This window comes from Paroedura picta, chromosome 1, assembly GCF_049243985.1.
Source record: "Paroedura picta isolate Pp20150507F chromosome 1, Ppicta_v3.0, whole genome shotgun sequence".
NCBI classification, from domain to species: Eukaryota; Metazoa; Chordata; class Lepidosauria; order Squamata; family Gekkonidae; genus Paroedura; species Paroedura picta.
In genome coordinates this window covers 32,288,246-32,308,820 of record NC_135369.1, presented here as the reverse complement: position 1 = coordinate 32,308,820, position 20,575 = coordinate 32,288,246, and the positions used below count along the sequence as shown (strand labels likewise).

Sequence of the window (20,575 nt, the reverse complement as noted above, 5' to 3'; positions counted from 1 at the left end):
CAATTGACCTTCCCATAGTTGGCTTTGAAGTTGCACCCACTCCAACTGCACTGGTTGGGACAGAGAATAACAGCCTTATCAGGATGGCATTTGAGATTGTTTTGTTCTTAGGGTCAGGATTCTCTTTGATGTTGCCTCCAACTTAAAGGCTCTTGCCTCCAAACTTCAACATGTCTACTTATGCTGCAGCTAAGGGGGCGGGGGGACTTATGCCAAAGCCAGACCCTGAAAACATGACAAGACACTGAGGGTGGGGGGGGGGGTGCAGTGCTGCACATCATGCCCCTGGGGTGGTTGGGAGGGGGGCTCCCCCGATTTATAGCTGATCTTTGGCTTCCACGTTGCCTCATTCATATGGGCTCCCAGGTAGTGCAGAGGTGGGACCGTGTGATCATGTTCTATCATGTTTTACTAGGGGCAAAGCCCATTGTACCCAGGTACACAATGGATGCTAGCACACATGGCTGTCCTGTGGCTTTCCTGGGTGCTGACTTCCCTCCCGCCCCATTCCCTGCTGGATTTTGAGATCCAGCATGTTGGAAGTGATTAAACAGTAGGAGACTCTAATCTCAAGAGTTCAGATTGATCCCCCACTCCTCCTCCATGTGCAGCCAGCCTGGTTGTCAACCTCTAGGTGGGGGCTTGGAGACCGTCAGGAATAACAACTGATCTTCAGTCACCAGTTCTTCTGGAGAAGACAAGAGGGAGGGATGGAGGGGGGGAAGGGAGAGTAGGGGCCGTGCTGGGTCCCATGGGGCTGGTGGTCAGACTTTCCTCCTTCTTCCACCCACCTCAGACACTTGAGGTCCTATCTCCAAACTTCAAAAGAACATTCCTAACCAGAGGTCACCAACCTCCAGGTGGAGCCTGGAGACCTCTTGGAATTGGAGTTCATCTGCAGACTATAGGGATCATATTCCCTGGAGGAAATTGCTATTTTGGAGAGGGAATTTTGCTATGACAGCTCATCTCCAGAAAACAGAGATGAGTCCCCTGGGGAAAAAAGGGCTGCTTGGGAGGGGGGATGGTGGCTTTGTGCCCCACAGAGGTTCAGAGACGCCAATCTCCAGGGCTGCTAGAGAGGGCCTTCCTCCCACCACACCACACCACGTGTCTACACCAGGGCAACGCATTGAGGCAGGTTGTGCCCCCCCCCCAACTTCTATACCAGGGCAACTCATCGGGGCAGCCTATGATTCTCCACCCATCCACCAACGTCTACAAAAGGGCAACTCATTAGGACAGGCTGTCCTTCCTCCCCAAATTCTATGCCAGTGCAACTCAATGGGGCAGGCTATGCTTCACCCCACCCCACCCTATCCCACCCCAGTTCTACACCAGGATAACTTATAGGGGCAGGCTTTCCTTCTCTCCATCCCACCTCACCCCACTTCTGCACCAGGGCATTGGGACAAGTTGTGCTTCCCCTCCCCGACTACTGCAGTCCTGGGGCCTGTGTTGTTCAACATATTTATAAATGATTTGGATGAGGGATTAGAGGGGATACTCATTAAATAAATAAATAAATAAATAAAAAATAAATAAATAAATAAATAAAAAATAAAAAATAAATATAGAAAGAAAGAAAGAAAGAAAGAAAGAAAGAAAGAAAGAAAGAAAGAAAGAAAGAAAGAAAGAAAGAAAGAAAGAAAGAAAGAAAGAAAGAAAGAAGCAGAATACAGGATTATCTTGATAGGCTCGAGAAGTGGGCTAAACTGAATAAAATGAAATTCAATAGGGACAAATGTAAAGTTCTGCATTTAGAAGAAGAAGAAGAAGAAGAACAGTTGGTTCTTATATGCCGCTTTTCCCTACCGAAGGAGGCTCAAAGCGGCTTACAGTCACCTTCCCTTTCCTCTCCCCACAACAGACACCCTGTGGGGTGGGTGAGGCTGAGAGAGTCCTGATATCACTGCCCGGTCAGAACAGTTTTATCAGTGCCGTGGTGAGCCCAAGGTCACCCAGCTGGTTGCATGTGGGGGAGTGCAGAATCGAACCCGGCATGCCAGATTAGAAGTCCGCACTCCTAACCACTACACCAAACTGGCTCTCAGGTAGGAAAAACCATATATACCAATATAGGATGGGGGAGACTTGTCTTGGCAGTAGCATGTGCGAAAAGGAGTCAGCAGTGTGACTCAGTGGCTAAAAAGGCAAATAGGATTTTGAGCTGTATCAAATGGAGTATCATGTCCAGTTCATGGGAGGTGATAGTACCAATTTACTCTGCTCTGGTTTGGCCTCACTTGGAGTACTGTGTTCGGTTCAAGCACCAGAGTTGAAGAGGGATGTAGACAAGCTTGAGCGTATCCAGAGTAGGGCAACAAAGATGGAGAGGGGTTTGGAGCACATGCAGAAAGGTTGGGGGAGCTTGGTATGTTTAGCCTGGAGAAAAGACAACTGAGAGGGGATCTGATAACCATCTTCAAGTATTTAAAAGGCTGCCATATGGAGGATGGAGCAGAGTTGTTCTATCTTGCCCCAGAGGGACGGACCAGAACCAATGGGATGAAATCAATTGAAAGGGAATTCCATCTAAACAGCCAGAAGAAGTTCCTGACAGAGTGATTTCTCGGTGGAACAGGCTTCCTCGGGAGGTGGTGGGTTCTCCATCTTTGCCAATTTTTAAACAGAGGCTGGATAGCCATCTGACAGAGAAGCTGATTCTGTGTAGGTTCAAGGGGGTGACAGGATACACTGGATGAGCGATAGGGTTGTGAGTCCCCTGCATAGTGCAGGGGGTTGGACTAGATGACCCTGGAGGTCCCTTCCAACTCCCTGATTCTATGATTCTATACACCAAGGCAACTCATTGGGGCAGGCTGTCCTTCCCATTACCAACAAAAACAACAACTTCTAAACCAGGACACCAGGGCAGAAAGCTTCTTGGCAGAGGGCTCCCTCCCAGTAGGAGCTCAGCTACAGGGTATGGCTATTACTGACCAAGGGCCAATCAGGTAGCGAATGACCCGTCGTTTTCACAAATATATGGTTTACTGATGATGGGGGTTTCATATTGTACCCTGCCACGAATCCCTGGAGATTGGTGGGCTAAAATCTAATGAATGAATCACTGAGTTTTGGAGCTCTCATCTTGGTCCTGAGTCAGATGGAAACATCTCGTCTGCTTTGGTAAGCAGGCTATTTCCCTTCAGCAGTTTCTCACAATATATCCATTCTCTTTCTTTTCCTGTGGACTAAACACTTATTTGTTTGTTCGTTTGTTTGTTTATTGATTTATTTAGGCATCATTCCTGCATCACTCAAAATGGGATTCAGAGTGAAGGAGTATGACACAATCCTCACTGCTAGCTGGAAAACCCCAAGTTGTACATTAGAAATTACCAGCATTCTTCTTTCATGTGTCACTCAGGCCCCTGACATGTCAACCATCTGATGTGTTCAGTGATTTCCTGCTATATCCACATTCATGTGCCCAAGTCTGAGTAACAAGGAAGACTGGCTTTTAATTATATAATTCTTTTTTTACCAGTCCTGTAAGTTTTATTTTTATGTTGATTTATATAAGATTTATGTTTTATGCTGCTGTTTTATAGCCCTATAAAATATATGCATTAGTTCCAATATCAACCTAATTGACTTCAGGCTGAGTTTCTCATTTGTCTGTGCCTCTGAAATTCCCAGTTGATCTCAAAACATGATCACATGCCCCTAATGAGTTCTCAGGCCCAAGTCTTCTTTCTGGTAGGCTCCCTGCTACTGACCCTCACTCATGAACATTCTCTGCAAATGGCCTCTGTGCCTGTGCTTCCAAGTGCCCAGAGTCATTAAGAGAGGCCATGTGGGTGGCCTTCCTGGTGGCCATGGCAGCCGAACTCCGTGATGCATCCACTGGTCAGTGCTGCCAGGGAGAGAGTGTGCAGGTGACGCAGCCTGTAGAGCACTGCAGGAGGAAAGCTTCCAAAGAGGATAAGGAAGCACAGGTGGGGATGAGAGGGGCCCTGGAGGTGAGCAGATGGGGAACTCTGGGCATAGTTTGCCCTGCACACACACCCCAAACTTGGATCAAGCTTTGACTTCATATTGAGTGTCTTTTTGGTTTGACTGTCAGTTAAGAATGTAGGGAAGACTGCAGGAGAGTCTGAGGGGCAAGCTGATGAGAGCCTTGAAGTAACAAGACATAATTTTCTTTCAGAGAAATGCTCATTTTAATGGAAACTGGACACACTGATCATGGAGCAGCTGTAATATTTTTGAAGACATTGCAATATTCCTTCATATCCTGTAGAAAGAATAGAAAAAGAAGAGGCTGTCTTTATTCAGACCAAGACAAAGAGAGAAAATCAAACCATTTAAATTTTTGCTGAATCTGGACCACAAAAAAGAACTAGAAGGGGTAAGCTGTACTAGTGAGATACAGATTCCCAGATTGTATGTTGAACAATTTTCTCCACCCCTGCGAATGCACCAAGGGGCATGCTACACACATGTTTCCAGCCAGTCAGGAATCTCAAAACCCAGCTTAATGACAGCAGTCATCAACACAGCTATGGAATCTATACAATCAGATTCACTTGCAAAGTAGTACTCTCCTTCAGTCAATTCTATCCCTGTATTATTTGGTGAGTTTTGGACCTCAAATTAGTGATATTCTTAAAAAATAAAATCAAAAACACAGCCTATTAGGAATTTGTGGTGAGCCACAAGGCATTCTGTCCAAATAGTATGTGACTACTTTGTCACCCCTCTCTCTATCAAGGACAATCACCATTTATTAATGTGGGGGGTTGACCAGGGGAGAGAAGGAAAGGAGATAATGTGCTTCGTATGTTGATTAATTTTGCAGGTCTGACATTTAAGATATGAGCCATATGGTGGATGCAGAATTTTGCTGAAAATATCTCTTTTGATGTCTAGGAGCAGCTTTGGTCTAAAAATCTAAAACTTACAGACTGTCAATCATTGAGGGAGAATGGTTATAAAATATTTTACAGATGGTACCTATTTCCCAAAGGTAAAAGCAGAATGATGAGTCAGCTTGATGATACTATTGGAGATGTTATGATACTATTGGCTCTCTTTTCACATGTGGTGGTTTGTAAAAAGGTTAGCATGGCATGCTTGAGAAATGGCAAAGAATACTTGGGTTTAAGTTCCCACTAGATCCAAAATCAATGTTTTTAGGCATTCTCCCTATAAATGTGCCTGTGTTTGCTAGAGAATTTTTTTTATGTGTTGAATGTAGCCAGACTTCTTGTCACCTAGAGATGGAAACTGCAAGAGTTTCCTGACATGGATTTGTAGTTGAAGAAACTCCAAGAATATGCAGTGATGGAAAAACTCACCAGTTTAGTGAACAGAAGACCACCAGAAGAATTCCACTAGCGCTCGATCATTTGCCTAGAATTTGTTGATAATAAGACACCAAATGTAAGAGTAATGCTCCAAAATTCTTTTTCTGTTCTTTTTTTTTAATTATTTATAAATTAATAAAATATATACAAAACCAAGATCTGCGCCATTTGGTCATTTAAAAACTGAAACCTGGCCATCAGAACCTGAGTCCTACCTACAATCCCCACCTCTCTTCCTTGTGTTCACACCCCCACCACCCCCAGTTCATACTATTTAATCATTTTCTTCCGAGCTCCAAATTTTATTGTACTCTTTCTGTTCAAACCCTGAGAGCAGGTACCTGGGGTTCACACCTACATGTAAATAGCAAGGAATCTCTACTCTCCATTATTGTGCAACTTGATAGCTCACCACCGAATGTATGATGCCTCCATTGAAAAATATCTCTTTTCAACTGATATGATCTTTCAAAGAAGTTCTGCATATGGTGATGACCCAGCCACAGTTTACCACATGTGCTGCTGTTTATTAACTGAACAACATTGCCAGCATGGTGTTGCGGTGAGAGTGTTGGACTGGGATGTGGGAGAGCTAGGTTCAAAGCCCTAGTCTGTCATGGAAGTTACCAGTCACAGGTGCTCAGCTTCAGGTACCTCACCAGGTTGTTGTTGTTGTGAGGATAAAATAGATGAGAGAAGCATTATCTAAGCTGCCTGGTCTCTACACAGTTGGGGTATGAATAAAGTTAATAATGATGCTAATGCTAGTGCTAGTGCTAGTGCTAGTGCTAATGCTAGTGCTAGTGCTAGTGCTAATGCTAATGCTAATGCTCATAATCATAATCATAATCATAATCATAATCATAATCATAATCATAATCATAATCATAATCATAATCATAATCATAATCATAATCATAATCATAATCATAATCATAATCATAATGAAGAATTTAATGAACAGAAATACACAAAATACATCTGAGGACTTGCACCTTCTTCCAGGTCATCATGTGCATGTTTTCTCAACATTAGGATATACCAAATGGAACATCTTTCAAATGCAGAGTGTTTTGTAATGTACCTCTTGTGCATCATTGTAACAGTCCTGTATGGCTAGCGAATCTTTGTCATTCCCCTTTTACAGAATATGAGGTTACTGCAAGTTTCCTACAGCTATTGTAGAGTCTCTGGCCATTTTTCAGAAAATCCTCTGTGTTGCATGTATTTATTCTTAGTAGAGGAAAGACTAGAGAAGACAGTGGTGCTGTCCATTCAGCTTGTTTTATGATCACATTAGAAACAAATAATTTCCCTGAAATCCCTTATTTAAAGCAAATACTTTGATAGAAATGTAAAAACGGAAAATATTTCCAGAGGCAGTTAGATCTCACCTTACACAACAGTGCCTTTGTTCGGTGCATTTCCCAACATACGTAGTATCAGTAGGACAGTCACCAGGAAAGCATTTAAAGCCCCTACCTTGACACTGGGAGGCATCAATGATGGCACCTGCATGATGAAAATGATCATTACTTTAGGATGCTTTGGGCTGATCCTGCGTTGAGCGGGAGATTGGACTAGATGGCCTTTATGGCCCCTTCCAACTCTATGATTCTATGATTCTATGAAACAGGACACATGATAGCCAAATGCTTATCATCTAATGGGAGACTACATTTAAAAGTTTAGCTGGGGGACAGGACAGCAACTTGTTGAGTATGACTAGAGATGGGACTTCTTATTAAAACATTACAGTTCGGAGATCACATAATGACCATCACAAGATACAGTTATGACATCATACATGGTGAGGACATCTGCCATTCTCTAACAGAAGTTGTGGTTGCAGCTGGCAACTTTGAGAAATTGCATGTAAGTGACGCCCACCGATACTTGTTTGTTGCAACAGCTAAAATATCCTCATTCAGAGGGAATGTTCCTAGGATGACCTAGGGCAGGGGTAGTCAACCTGTGGTCCTCCAGATGTCCATGGACTACAATTCCCATGAGCTATGGGAATTGTAGTCCATGAACATCTGGAGGAAGCCAGGATGACTACCCCTGACAAACTGCACAGGATTACTTCTCCTGTTTCACCAAGCCTTGTTGGAGCTTCCCAACACTTGAAAAAGGGAGTCAAATATTTGACTTCCCTGATTCCCACCCCCCACCCTGGTCGTCTTCTGCTGCAGCCACAAGCATTTCCTGAAATATTGCTCCTGGGGAGATCTTCCACAAGACAAAGAAATCAAGATCACATCCTGTTCTTTATATGGAAATTCTAGGCAGGATTCTGCCATTTGTTTCCACAATTATTTACTTGTACTCTGTTGAGAACAAGTCAGAATGCCAGAGATATGATCCAGATGCTGAATGCTCTTTCAGGCATTAGATCTGCAGGCACATTTGAGACTCAGCAGCTCTGTTCAAATTTAAGCCTTGTGCATCATAGTAGGAACAAGAGATAAACATCTACCATGTACGTTGCCTGGGTCTTTTTGAATGCCATAGTTATTGCCTTGCAAAGCTTCTTTTCCTTGCATCTTCTCCTTTGGATCCAGCCCAGCACCTTGAGCCTTCACAGCAAGAAAGAAGCCAACTGCAAAGGTTATGCAGAAGAACTTCATGGTGGTAGGTTTCTCGGTGTCACTAGGAATAGTAGCAAAGATGGACGACTAACACTTCAACAGACAGAGCTGATGTCTTTATATACCAAATGGTCAATTGGAAGCCAGCCAGATTGTTGTTCCTGTACACTGTGTTTCATTAGCTTTGAAGTTGTACCCTCTCCAGCTGTTCTAGGGGGGACAGCAGGTATCAACCTTATCAGGATGGCATTTGAGATAGTTCTATTCTCAGGGTCTTTGATGTTGCCTTGAACTTCAAAGCTCTTGTGTCCAAACTGCAACATGTCTGCTTACTCTGCAGCTATTCCTAAAACACGCTTGCTTCAATCTGCTGCTTACCTCTTCATTTAGCAGCTTCTGCATCCTCGGTGCAAGGAACTGGCATCCCTGAGTGGCATTTCTGGATATATTCTTGTTTGACATTTCTAGCTCTTCCTCCTGCAGTTAGAATCCACACCATCTAAAGATGTGCTGTCAGGATACCTAGGGCACCTGGGGCTGGTGGTGCTGAGATATGGTGGTGTGGGCAGGGTACCAGCCTTGACCTGGTGACAGAGTGGGAAAAGGAGTACCAGCCCTGACAACAAGTGACAGAGTGGGAAAAAGAGGAGATGCTGAGCTAGGGAACCAGCACTGAATGCTGACAAAACTGAATATAAAGCCGCCCCAGTGAGATGTATCTATGCTCTATTTAGGTGCTAAGAAATACAAAACACATTCCCATATTGCATATTATGCCTTCCCAGGAAAAAATGATTGATCACAAAACATACATTTAAATGGATACACACATGATTCCACTAATTTGCCAAATACAATGATAAGTAATACTATTAATTCTTGTTAAGATGTAAAAGCATAATTTCACATGTATTAAAGTGCTCATGCAGTCACATGTTCCTGGGAGAGGTAGCAAGAAACTCTGTCATGAATGTGCAGAAAAATCCATTCAAATTGGACTTCCTCTGGACTTCCTGGGACATTCCAAATGTGTCCTAGGAGACTACAGGAAAGTTGGCAAAGACCAATTTCTGTATATTCTAGAGCTGAATCCAAATGGAAGGCAAGGAAAAATTCTTGTGCAGAAATGGGGTCATAAACATTAGAAATACATTGAACATGAGTCAGCAGTGTGACTCAGTGGCTAAAAAGGCAAATGGGAATTTGGGCTGTATCAAACAGAGTATCATGTCCAGATAACGGGAGGTGATGCTACCGCTGTATTCTGCTCTGGTTCGGCCTCACGTGGAGTACTGTGTTCAGTTTTGGGCACCCCAGTTGAAGAGGGATGTAGACAAGCTGGAGTGTGTCCAGAGAAGGGTAACAAAGATGGTGAGGGGTTTGGAGACCAAGACGTATGAGGAAAGGTTGGGGGAGCTTGGTCTGTTTAGCCTGGAGAAGAGACGACTGAGAGGGGATCTGATAACCATCTTCAAGTATTTAAAATGCTACCATACAGAGGATGGAGCAGAGTTGTTCTCTCTTGCCCCAGAGAGACAGAGCAGATCCAGTGGGATGAAATCAATTGAAAGGGAATTCCATCTAAACAGCCAGAAGTTCCTGACAGTTAGAGCAGTTTCTCAGTGGAACAGGCTTCCTCAGGAGGTGGTGGGTTCTCCATCTTTGGAAATATTTAAACAGAGGCTGGATAGCCATCTGATGGAGAGGCTGATTCTGTGAAGGCTCAAGGGAGTGGCAGGTTACAGTAGATGAGCGACTTGGATGTGAGTGTCCTGCATTGTTCAGGGGGTTGGACTAGATGATCCATGAGGTCCCTTCCAACTCTATGATTCTATGAATATGGCCAGAGCCTTCTGGCATTAAAGCATTCTCACAATTTGTAAAACAATAGTCCATAAGACATATCAGGCTTTGGAAACCATGGTAAAAGCTTTTTCATCTCAAAGACTATCTTAGTTTCAAAGCAAGCAGGCAGCTGGCATTCCTGGATTAATACACGAATATAGCAAAGGGTTTCCAAATGTGATAAAAAGGTTAAGAACTTAAACATTATGATAGGAGTGTAAGCAATAGGCCCTTACCTAAGGGCCATGAGGAATTAAAGGCATTTCAGAAGTTTAGCTACAATGTCTGGTTCAGGAGATCACCAGGGGAAACCTGGAGATTCCATGATCTATCAATCTCAAGCCTTGAGGAAGCTTTCTCTACTCACTCACTTTCTCTACTCTATGAGGCAAAATTGCCTTAGACTTAGAGCAAGATTTGTAATTTACAGGCAGCTCTTTCAAGAGTTCAATTAACACATCAAACAGGTTTCACTTCAAAGGCCACCTTCCAACCGGCAATTCACAACGTGACTATTAACAGCCAGAGAGGCACAGGAAATACATCAAAAGCGCATACCAAAACGTTGCCAAAGATAAGGCAGTGCAAAATGGCCTTGCACATCCCACACACAGAAAACAGTTTAAGCAAATGGCAGATCCAAATGAGAGCTTCCCTGGGGAAATTCAGTTAGACTCAGGTACAGACACCATTGACAATGCTCCCTCCGGGAGGGAGCTGAAAAAATTGGCATAGGACATGACAATGAGCTTCCTTGGAAGGAGAAGAGTTGATTCTTATATGCCGCTTTTCTCTACCCGAAGGAGTCTCAAAGCGGCTTACAGCCGCCTTCGGTTTCCTCTCCCCACAACAGACACCCTGTGAGGTGGGTGAGGCTGAGGGAGCCCTTATATTACTGCTTGATCAGAACAGCTTGATCATTGCTGTGGGGAGCCCAAGGTCACCTAACTGGTTGCATGTTGGGGACAGGGATCACCAGTTTATTGGTGTTAGAGAAGCATAAAGCTCTTTGAGAGGCAGAAAAGGTAGTTTCTGAGATACTCAGGGCCCGGACCCTGTATGGCCTTGAAGGTAATTACCAGAACCTTAAGCCTGATCTGACAGGGAGGCTAATTCTGTGAAGGGTCAAGGGGGTGGCAGGTTACAGTGGATGAGCGATAGGGTTGTAAGTGTCCTGCATTGTGCAGGGGGTTTGACTAGATGACCCTGGAAATCCCTTCCAATTCTATGATTCTATAGATCAGGACTGTGTCTAGGGATGCCAGGATCCAGGCAGGACCTGGGTCTCCCTAGGAATTACAGCAAATCTCCAGGCAATAGTGATCAGTCCCTCTGGATAAAATTGACACTTTGGAAGGTAGACACTGTCATTATACCCCAATGAAGTCTCTCCCCTTCCTGCAGAGCCAACCCCAAAGTCGCCAGGCTTTCCCCTACTCAGAGCTGGCAACCTCAACTATGGTGTAGAGGGAGAAAAAGCATCTGTTTTCCAGCCTGAAAAGGCCAGATATGTTATATGCCTCAATTTTCCAATGGGACAGAGTTGTTATATGCCCCAGTTAGACCCTGCCTTTAGATATGCACCCTCCCAATGGAGCAAATAATGCTCTTTGAGAGCTCGTTTTTGTTTTGGAAAATGACAAGGGAATGATACTGAAGTCCCTTTGCCCCCATGCTGTGATCCCAGTCCAAATTAGGGCCCTGTGGCACTTTTGAAGTTAGTTCCCAATAGTTGATGCTTGACTGATAAATAAGAGATCCAGATTGGGGGAAATCTCACCCAGCTCACATCACATTTGGCCTTAAGGGGCAGATGACAAACAAGGGGGGGGGGGTCAGCGGCAGGGGACCCACCATTAGTCTTGGGCCCTGGCAGTTGCCACAACTCAGGTTATGCCAGCTCTGTGTGAAACCATTGGTTACTTGATAATAGCCAGTTTCTTTTTCTAGAAACATTTATAGATTTCCTTGATATAAGCTTTGGAGAGTCAAAATTCCCTTCATTAGAGAGAGTTAAAGCTCCATTAGACTCTCAAAAATATATACCAGGGAAATCTCATTGGATCTTCCATGTGCTACTGGACTGTAATCTTGCACTTCTACTGCAGTCCAACCCACCTGGTACTATCTCCCTTGTCTGCACGGTCCTGCCTTACTGCATTGCTACTTGAACCCACATCAAGCACCACTTAGTTCATGAACTTATAAGAATCCATTTCTGCTGTCCACTAAGCTACAATACACTCTACAATGCACACGTCTGACAGGATGTATCACTCTAATGCAGGGGTAGTCAAACTGCGGCCCTCCAGATGTCCATGGACTACAATTCCCAAGAGCCCCCTGCCAGCATTCGCTGGCAGGGGGCTCAGGGGAATTGTAGTCCATGGGTATCTGGAGGGCCGCAGTTTGACTACCACTGCTCTAATGGAATCTTTCTTCTTTGCATGCTTATATTTGGGGACATCTAAGTAGAGTTCTGTTGTCCTTAGTTTGTATTCCATGGTAAATTTTCATTAATGGAAGTAGAAAGCAATCTTTGCCAATCCCCCCTCCCAATGCACTCATCTTGGAGATCCCTTATCCCCCAAGATCAGGATATTGGGAAGCATTTCAGAATAGAGTGGTAAGTGGAAGGTGAAGAAGCACTGTTCCAATGACAGAAATGCCTTCTTGCTAGCAGAGATTTACCTCAGGATCTAGTACATGGTTTCCACTCCATTGTTGCATGTTAACTTGTGTTTTCCAAACACAGATAACAGGAGGGTCTCATTTGGGGCAACAATATAGCTCTCATGTGTAGTGAATGATGGAAGTACCTTTCTTGCTTTTATAATCAGGCTATGCCTCTTCAGCAATTTCTCACAATATCTCCATTCTCTTTCTTCTCCTGTGGACTAGAAACATCATTCCTTTTTGGTGCCATTCCTGCATCACTCAGTATGGGATTCACAGTAAACAATGCTGATGCAGCCATAGTTGCTAGCTCAAAAAACTGCAAGTTGTACATTTGAAATGTCCAGCATCCTTCTTTTGCTTGTCACTCAGACACCTGACATGTCAACCATCTGGTGTGTTTGATGATTTCCTGAGGTATTCATCCACATGCGCCCAACTCTGAGTAACAAGGAAGACTAGCTTTTAATATTATACTTTGGTCCTTTAAGATTTAGTTTTATGTGGATTTATGTAAACTCAGAAAAACTCAGAGTTTCTCATTTCTCTGTGCCTCTGAAATTCCCCATTGATCTCGCAATATGATCACACACACACAGAATGTACTTTTGAAGTGGAAATTAATCTAAGCAAAAGACAGAACATATTTTCTAGTGGATACTTGATAAAGTTTCAAAACTGTATTTTAATCCACATTGAATAAACTGATCAAATAGTTATACCACTTTATCATAGAATCATAGAATCATAGAATCATAGAGTTGGAAGGGACCTCATGGGTTATCTAGTCCAACCCCCTGTGCTATGCAAGACACTCACCACCCTACTGCCCATCCACTGTCACCTGCCATCCCCTTAAACCTTCACAGACTCATTTATTCTCCATTCAAATTTGTTCTTCCTTTATCCCTTTCATATAATGGAAATGGCCCTATGGTCTGAAAAGGTAACAGGTTGGAAGTCTATTGTGCACATTGAGGGTAGTAATGTTTTTGCTGCCCATGCCACATCTATCCTAGAGTATGAATTATGCCTTTTAGAATAGAAGGAACATTCAAATGCACTTGGGTTTCGAAATCTCCACACATCAACGATGCCTTGCATTCTTAAGGGCATAATCACCTTGTAAACATTGGCAAACAATCCATTTCACTACATTACCATCTCTTGCTAAGCAGATTCCCCAAAGCTGAATAAGCACCTGTCATAGGACATGTGTGTCAGTACATTTCTGCTAACAATAGGGGCAGACTCCATTCATGGAAACCAGGCATTCATCTTCAAATGTTTTGCAAGTTGTAGGTACCACTTCACAAAAGAAATACATGGTCCTGTCATCATTTGAAAAAGAATGGTTGAAATTAAATGAAGCTGGCCCCATATATAAATGGCAAAATAAGCCATATTGATAAAGAAAGGCTTGGTAAACAAATACTGAAAATGCATAAAGAATAATTTTTAGGATGGATTAAGAATTTTTTAGGATGGATTAAGAAATCGCTAAAAACAAATATTATTGATTTGTAACTGGCAAATCATTTGTTGAATATTAGTAGTAAAATTATGATAGTAATCTTTGAAGAATCATAAAGATCTGGCATGTATGACCAAAATCATATTAGAAAAATTTGAGGGAAGAAATAAAGATTAATCAAGACTGCTATGGAAAATGAGTTCTCTTTTACTTAATATGAGAAAATGGCCTACGAGAAGATTACAAGTAGGTTTTCAGTGACATAAAGAACAAATCAAGACACAGAATGTACGTGTTTCATTTTTATTATCATTTTTAGAAGAAGCCGATGACAGCCTTGAAGTAACAAGCAGTAATTTTCATAGAGCCCTTCAAACCCAAATCAATAGAAATTCTCATTTTTGTGGAAACTGGACACCTTAATCAGATTTCTGAAGATGTTCCAATACTCATTCATTACCTGTAGAAAGATAATGGAAAGATAAAGGAAAAGGTCATCTTTATTCACACCAAGACAGATAAAATAAAACATTTTAAATATTTGCTGAATCTGGACTGCATAAACGAACTAGCAGGATTAATCTCTACTTGTGAGAGATGGATTCTCAGATTATATGCTGAGCAATTTTCTCTACCCCTGCAAATACAACAAATGATAGGATATAATACATATTTATTATATATGGCCAAAGGCCTTTACAAAGCAGAATTTGAACAATAAAATACAAAAGTAAAACATTATTTCTTCAGTTAATACATGAGAACAGTGAAAAATAAAATTATGTTTCCCAATAAAATAAATAAAATTATCTTATTATTAACTCATAGCACTGTACAATTATAAAACTACTCATAGTAAAGCCCATTGTTTGCTGTAATACAATCAGCACTAGCTCATGGTTTGGTGAGGGTTTAGTGCCTCATTTAGAAGCTGGAATCCCTAATAGGAGGTCTCTCCATGCACAGCAGTGACCCAAGTCAGGTTCATGCACACCTAAGAAATGTGGAATTCCAGACTATGAACCTATACCTATCTGGCAACCTTACCTCCTATCTGCAATATTTTCTTCCCCCTAATAGGCCAGGGAGTGCTATGTGACTGGTTGTGCGGCTGCAGAGGCATTATATTCTTTTGAGGTCCCACTTCCAAACCTCAAGGAATATTTCCAGACCAGGGGTAGACAACCTCCATCTGAGGACTGGAGATTTCCTGGAATTACTGCTCACCTCTAAAGATCAGCTCCCCAGGCAAAAATTACTGCTTTGAAGGGGGGACTCTGTAGCATTTTACCTCATTGAGGTTTAGGGATGCCAGCCTCCAGATGGGATCTTAGGATCTCCTGGAAGTACAGCTCATCTCCAGATCTCCCCCCTCTCATGCACCCCTAAAAAGGAATGCATGTGGCCACAGACACTCCTCACCTAGCACTGTCTGTTGCTCAGCTGGTGATGTCTGCCCTTGTGAAGCCTGAGACCTACTGTTAGCAACTGCAGTGCCTCTTGTCCTCAAGGCCAAGCCATTGCCTAATAAAAGTGGAATGCCTAGTCCCCCCCCCCCCCAAAGTCTCACTATCTACTTTCCTGTAAAGCTAACTTCACTTGAAATTCTGGGCCACTTATGCCTTTGATTTTGTAGGACCTCCCCGGCAAATACTGATTTTTATTTATCAGGCCAGGTTTGAGCAAAGTCACTTCAGTTCCTATATCTCTTCAGCCAGTTACTTGTTCATTATTTACAGAGTTACAGGCTCTAAATATTATTTATTTGTAACTCCCCTCTATAGATATCTCCACAGAATCTCTCAACATCTCAAACCAGGCATAGAGAATCATGCTCAAGTTTGAAACAGACAAATTAAAACTGGGAGGTCTGTCGTCACATCGTCGCCATTTCATAAGTCCAAAGTTGTTATATTTCTGTGTTTCTGCCTTTGAGTTTACAAGACTGCAAGATCCAGAGATCTGAAAGTCTTTCTTCAAGAACTTTTCATGTATGCTGCTCAGGCTGTGTATCAGAGCAGTTTGCTTGGATATTGGGGTGCAAGTTTCTTGTAACACATTCCATTATATGCACCCTCACTTTTGTTAATACATTGTTTTGGACTCTTGTTTGATAAACATTGTTTAGTGGTTGTTTTTTCCCTATTCCATGATACAGCTTTACAACCATTCACTATTTTCGGTCCTGGCCCCCACCTGGTGGAATGAGCTCCCGGAAGAGCTGCGGGCTCTGAGGGATTTACCAGCTTTCCGCAGGGCCTGCAAAAACCAGTTTTATGGTTGAGGCCTGTGCCTCCATGGTAGATCGGGCCCCTCCCTCCCTTTTAGGGTTATATTCGCGGTGATTCTCTATTCCTTCCCTGGGGTTTGAGCTATGTCATATAATGCCGCCACTGTGGGTTTGGTTGGGTTAGGTTGGGTTGTGGGTTTTTTTAGGATGTGTTATTGTATTAGGGGTTTTACGGGGGGTTTTATGATATGTAATCCACCATGAGCCTTGTGGGAGTGGCGGACTATAAATTTAATAAATAAATATTGCTATTCTGACTTATGACTTATTGCTGAGGATCCCTTTAATTCATCTTACAACTTGCAACCTTTCCAGATCATCATTCCTACATTTACTCCATATTAGTAAATCTAATGCAGTGCATCTTTAAAAGGCCAGTTGTTTTGTAATGTACCTCTTGCACATCATTACAAGAGTCCTGTATGGCTAGCAAATCTTTCTCATTCCCCTTTTACAGAATATAAGATTATTGCAAGTTGCTTACAGCTATTGTAGAGAGCATTTTTCAGAAAGTCCTCCTTTAATCAAGTCTCTCTCAGCATTAGTGTTGCATGTATTCATTTTTTGTAGAGGAACAACTAGAGAAGACATTGGTGCTGTCCATTCAGCTTGTTTTATGACCACATTAGAGAAAATTCATTCCCTGAAATGTCTTATTTAAAATATAAATATTTTGATAGAAATGTAAAAACTGAAAATATTTCCATAGGCAGTAAAATCTCACCATTTACAACAACGATACTGGTGGCCACACTTCCCAAGATGTTGAGTTCCAGGAGGACATCTGAAGTCAGAGCAGTAACAGTTCATACGGAAATATTGGGTGAGGACATGTCCTGCAGGATGAAAATGAATGTTGCATGAAGCCAAAACTACTGCAGGGCCAAAACTCATGGAATGATCACAGTTGCTGGGGACAAACTACACAGGATTGCCTTCTCCTGTTTCACCAAGCCTTGTTGGAGCTTCCCAACACTTGAAAAAGAGGGTAAAATATCTGGCTTGGATCCTCTCTTAGATTTCCATGGCTGCAAGTATTTCTGACCATCGAAGCATGACTCCCATGACACCCCCACTTCTGCTGCAGCTCCAGATGTTTCCTGAAATATTGCTTCTGGGTAGTAATCATTTTGGGGGCAGTTGGGGATCTTCTACAAGAGAAGGGAAGCAACAAGTTCACCTTCTGTTCTTCATATGGTAATTCTAGGCAGGATCCTGCCATTTGTTTCTGCAGTGACTGGATTGGAATATTTTAACAGCACTTTGTTGAGAACAATTCAAGTTGCCAGAGATATGATACAAATGCTGAAATCTTTTAGAAGCATGGGATTTGCAGGCAGCCTTGAGCATCAGCTATTCTATTCAAATTTTAGCCTTGTGCATCCCAGTAGGCACAAGAGATAAACAACTCTTATGTATTTCATAATTACGTGGGTTTTCTGGTACTTCATCTTGAATGTCTTGAAAAGCTTCATCTTGGTCTTCAGGCTCTGGATCTAGCCTGGTATCATCAGTCTTCACAGCCAAAAAGAAGTCACCTGCAAAGAGAAGACAAAAAAAAAAAAGAATTCACAGACGTAGTTTTGTCAGTTGCAACAATGGATGACTAAGGATGATGCTTTGACAGAAAAGAGCTTATGTCTTTATGTATAAAATGGTCAATTGGGAGAGAGCCAAATTGTCCTTCCTGTGGACTGTGTTTCATTGTCTTTGAAGGTGTACCCTCTCCAAATGCACTAGGTGGGACCGTGAATATCAGTCATATCAAGAGGGCATTTGGGATTGTTTTATACTTAGGGTCAGAATTCTTGCCTCCAAATTGCCACATCTACTTACCTTGCAGTATTCTTACACAACTAAATGAAGCTGTGCATGATCGGAAGATGTGGAGGCAGCTGAACCATAGGATCGCCACAAGTTGGACATGACTGAATGGCTAACATCATCAGTGTTTCTTCATGTGATGGCTCTGTGACTGAGCATGTTTTGTATCCAAAAAGACTCACTGTCAAAGCCATGGCTGATGCTTTTGCAATTCAGCCTGTTTGTCATCATTTGCATGCCTCTGTCAGTTAACTGTGCCTCCATTCCCTTTGATCTTTTAGCTAGCCATCCTGCCTTAGATCTTAGTCCTGCCTCGTTATTTCTCCAAAACTACCTCAAAGGCCTTTAACACCAGTACTGTCCATTTTGTCAAGGACTGTTAGTGTCCAAACCATTTGGTGCTGGGAGGGGCTGTGGGCATTGGGTAGATAAGGGGTTGCTTGCGTAGAATCCCCAGTATTGGCAAGGACCCCATGATGACCTAGTCATTTTATCTTCAATAAAGTGCTTTCTTTTCCTAAATGAAGCCTGGTTATTGGGAGCAGTCAGGGATTCTCATACTCACATTCAATCCATGCTATCTCTCCTTGATCGGTCTAGGGTAGTAAGTGGCTTGAGACCCCAGAAAATGTCAGCCAGAAAATATGCAAACAAGTTAGATGGATCAGTAATTGGAGGCAGTTTGAGGCAGTGTCATGGATTCAAAATAGGTGGATAAATGGTTTTCAGACAGGAAAAGAAATCTTGGATCTGCTTCACCGTAATAAGTTGAAATGCAATGTGCTAAAAGCGTTGTGCTAAAAGTCTTAAGTCTTCTGCACCTCTCAAAGTGAGCAGCCACACAAAGTGACAAATGCCGTACAGACACTCTCTTGGTCTACTTTTTCATGAATTCATGCCAAGATACAACTGAAATCTCAGTTCTATGTTCCTGCAAAAGACACTGGATTCCATGGAATCTGTTTGGGGACATTTATGCTTTAGATCAGGGGTAGTCAACCTGTGGTCCTCCGGATGTTCATGGACTACAATTCCCATGAGCCCCTGCCAGCAGTTGCTGGCAGGGGCTCATGGGAATTGTAGTCCATGAACATCCGGAGGACCACAGGTTGACTACGCCTGCTTTAGATCATACAGTTTACATTATTTTAAAAGCTTTCCTGAAAAAGTAAAAGAAACATTCTCATTCATTAAAACCTCTGGATTTTAAGAAAGGCAACATGTCTCATTCTCTTGGCAGATTTCTTCTTACCTGAAGCAGCTTGGAAGACACCCAGAGCAAAGAGAAGGCCAAGAAATCTCATGGCTGTAGGTTTCACCAAGATATTAGCAATACTGGAGGGAAGCAGCTCCAAAGCAAAGGATGAAAGACAATGGATGAAACGAAGAAGTCACTTGTATTTATAGAGTCATGGAGAGAATGGAATGTTGAAATGTGGCTTCAGGTTTCAAAAAGACTTTTCACACAATCATCCTCCAAGACAGAGGTCCTGTGTTTTGGAACATCTTGGAGAGCCCACTACCAGCCTGTGCTGCGGTAGCTGCATTAGCTACCAGTTGTTTACTAGATCAAATTTAAGGTTCTGGTATCTCAGGTACACTGGGTTTTGACCTTTAAGGCCAAATGCTATCCCTGTGAACTGCCATGATGACAGTCTCTATACCAGCCAAAAACAAAGGATGACATCAGCTGGCTGTCAAAGGCCATCAACAGGTTTTTCAGGGATTTTTCAGGGATTTGATCTACAATGAAGATGCCACACAGCAGCAATATTAGATTTATTTAGTTATTTATTTATTTATCATACTTATATTCCGCCCTCCCCGGAGGCTCAGGGCGGGTTACATCATAACAAGGATGTGACTCTTTTTATCACACTGGTTTTAAATGGAATTAGAGCTCATCTCTCAGCAACTGAGATCAGTTCCCCTGGAGAACATGCATGCTTTGGAAGGTGGACTCTGACATTATGCCCCACTGAAGTCCCTCCCCACCCTTCAGAGTCAACCCCAAAGTCTCCAGATTTTCCCCAACCCAGAGCTGACAATGCTAACTATGGTGCACTGCAGAGGAAGAAGTATCATCAGTTTTCCCTTTCTTTGTTTTTCCAATCTGAAACAGACAGGTGATGTTATATACCTCAATCTGCATCTGACTGCCCTCTGCCATTAGACATGCACCCTCCCAGTCAGGCAAATAATGTTCTTTGAGAACTCATTTCTGTTTTAGAAAATCACAAGGGGAGAATAGTGAAGCCCCTTAACCCCACACTGTGATCCCAGTCCAAATTAGGCCCCTGTGGCACTCAGGAAGTTAGCTCCTGATGATTGATGAATAAGAGACCTGGATTGGGGGGAACCATACCCAATTCTGGAAAAACCTTCACATCCTCATTAGATGGGAGGATTAGGCAGGCAGTGACCAGATTTTCTGGCAAGGCCCCATCCTTGTTAGGGAAGAGAAGGTGAAGCACTCCTCTAATGTGGAGCCGGAGTGTCCAGTTCACGCACTGGAAATTGCAGTTTATCTAAATGAGCCATTCCACTGCTGAACTCACAG

The 20,575-nt window shown here is 42.7% G+C and overlaps 2 long non-coding RNA genes across 2 annotated transcripts; both read right to left on the bottom strand.

The window, feature by feature from the left end:
- Positions 1–4,145: 4,145 nt before the first annotated feature.
- LOC143835290 (uncharacterized) lies at positions 4,146–8,018 on the bottom strand. Its single transcript, XR_013230064.1, has 4 exons — positions 7,795–8,018; positions 6,710–6,827; positions 5,307–5,361; positions 4,146–4,243 (listed from the first exon to the last, which is right to left on the bottom strand). It is a non-coding gene; the product is annotated as an uncharacterized LOC143835290 (long non-coding RNA).
- A 6,121-nt stretch (positions 8,019–14,139) lies between these two features.
- Positions 14,140–19,388, bottom strand: LOC143834412 (uncharacterized). The gene is made up of 4 exons (XR_013229781.1): positions 19,268–19,388; positions 17,622–17,729; positions 16,916–17,027; positions 14,140–14,361 (listed from the first exon to the last, which is right to left on the bottom strand). It is a non-coding gene; the product is annotated as an uncharacterized LOC143834412 (long non-coding RNA).
- Between the last annotated feature and the right edge of the window lie 1,187 nt (positions 19,389–20,575).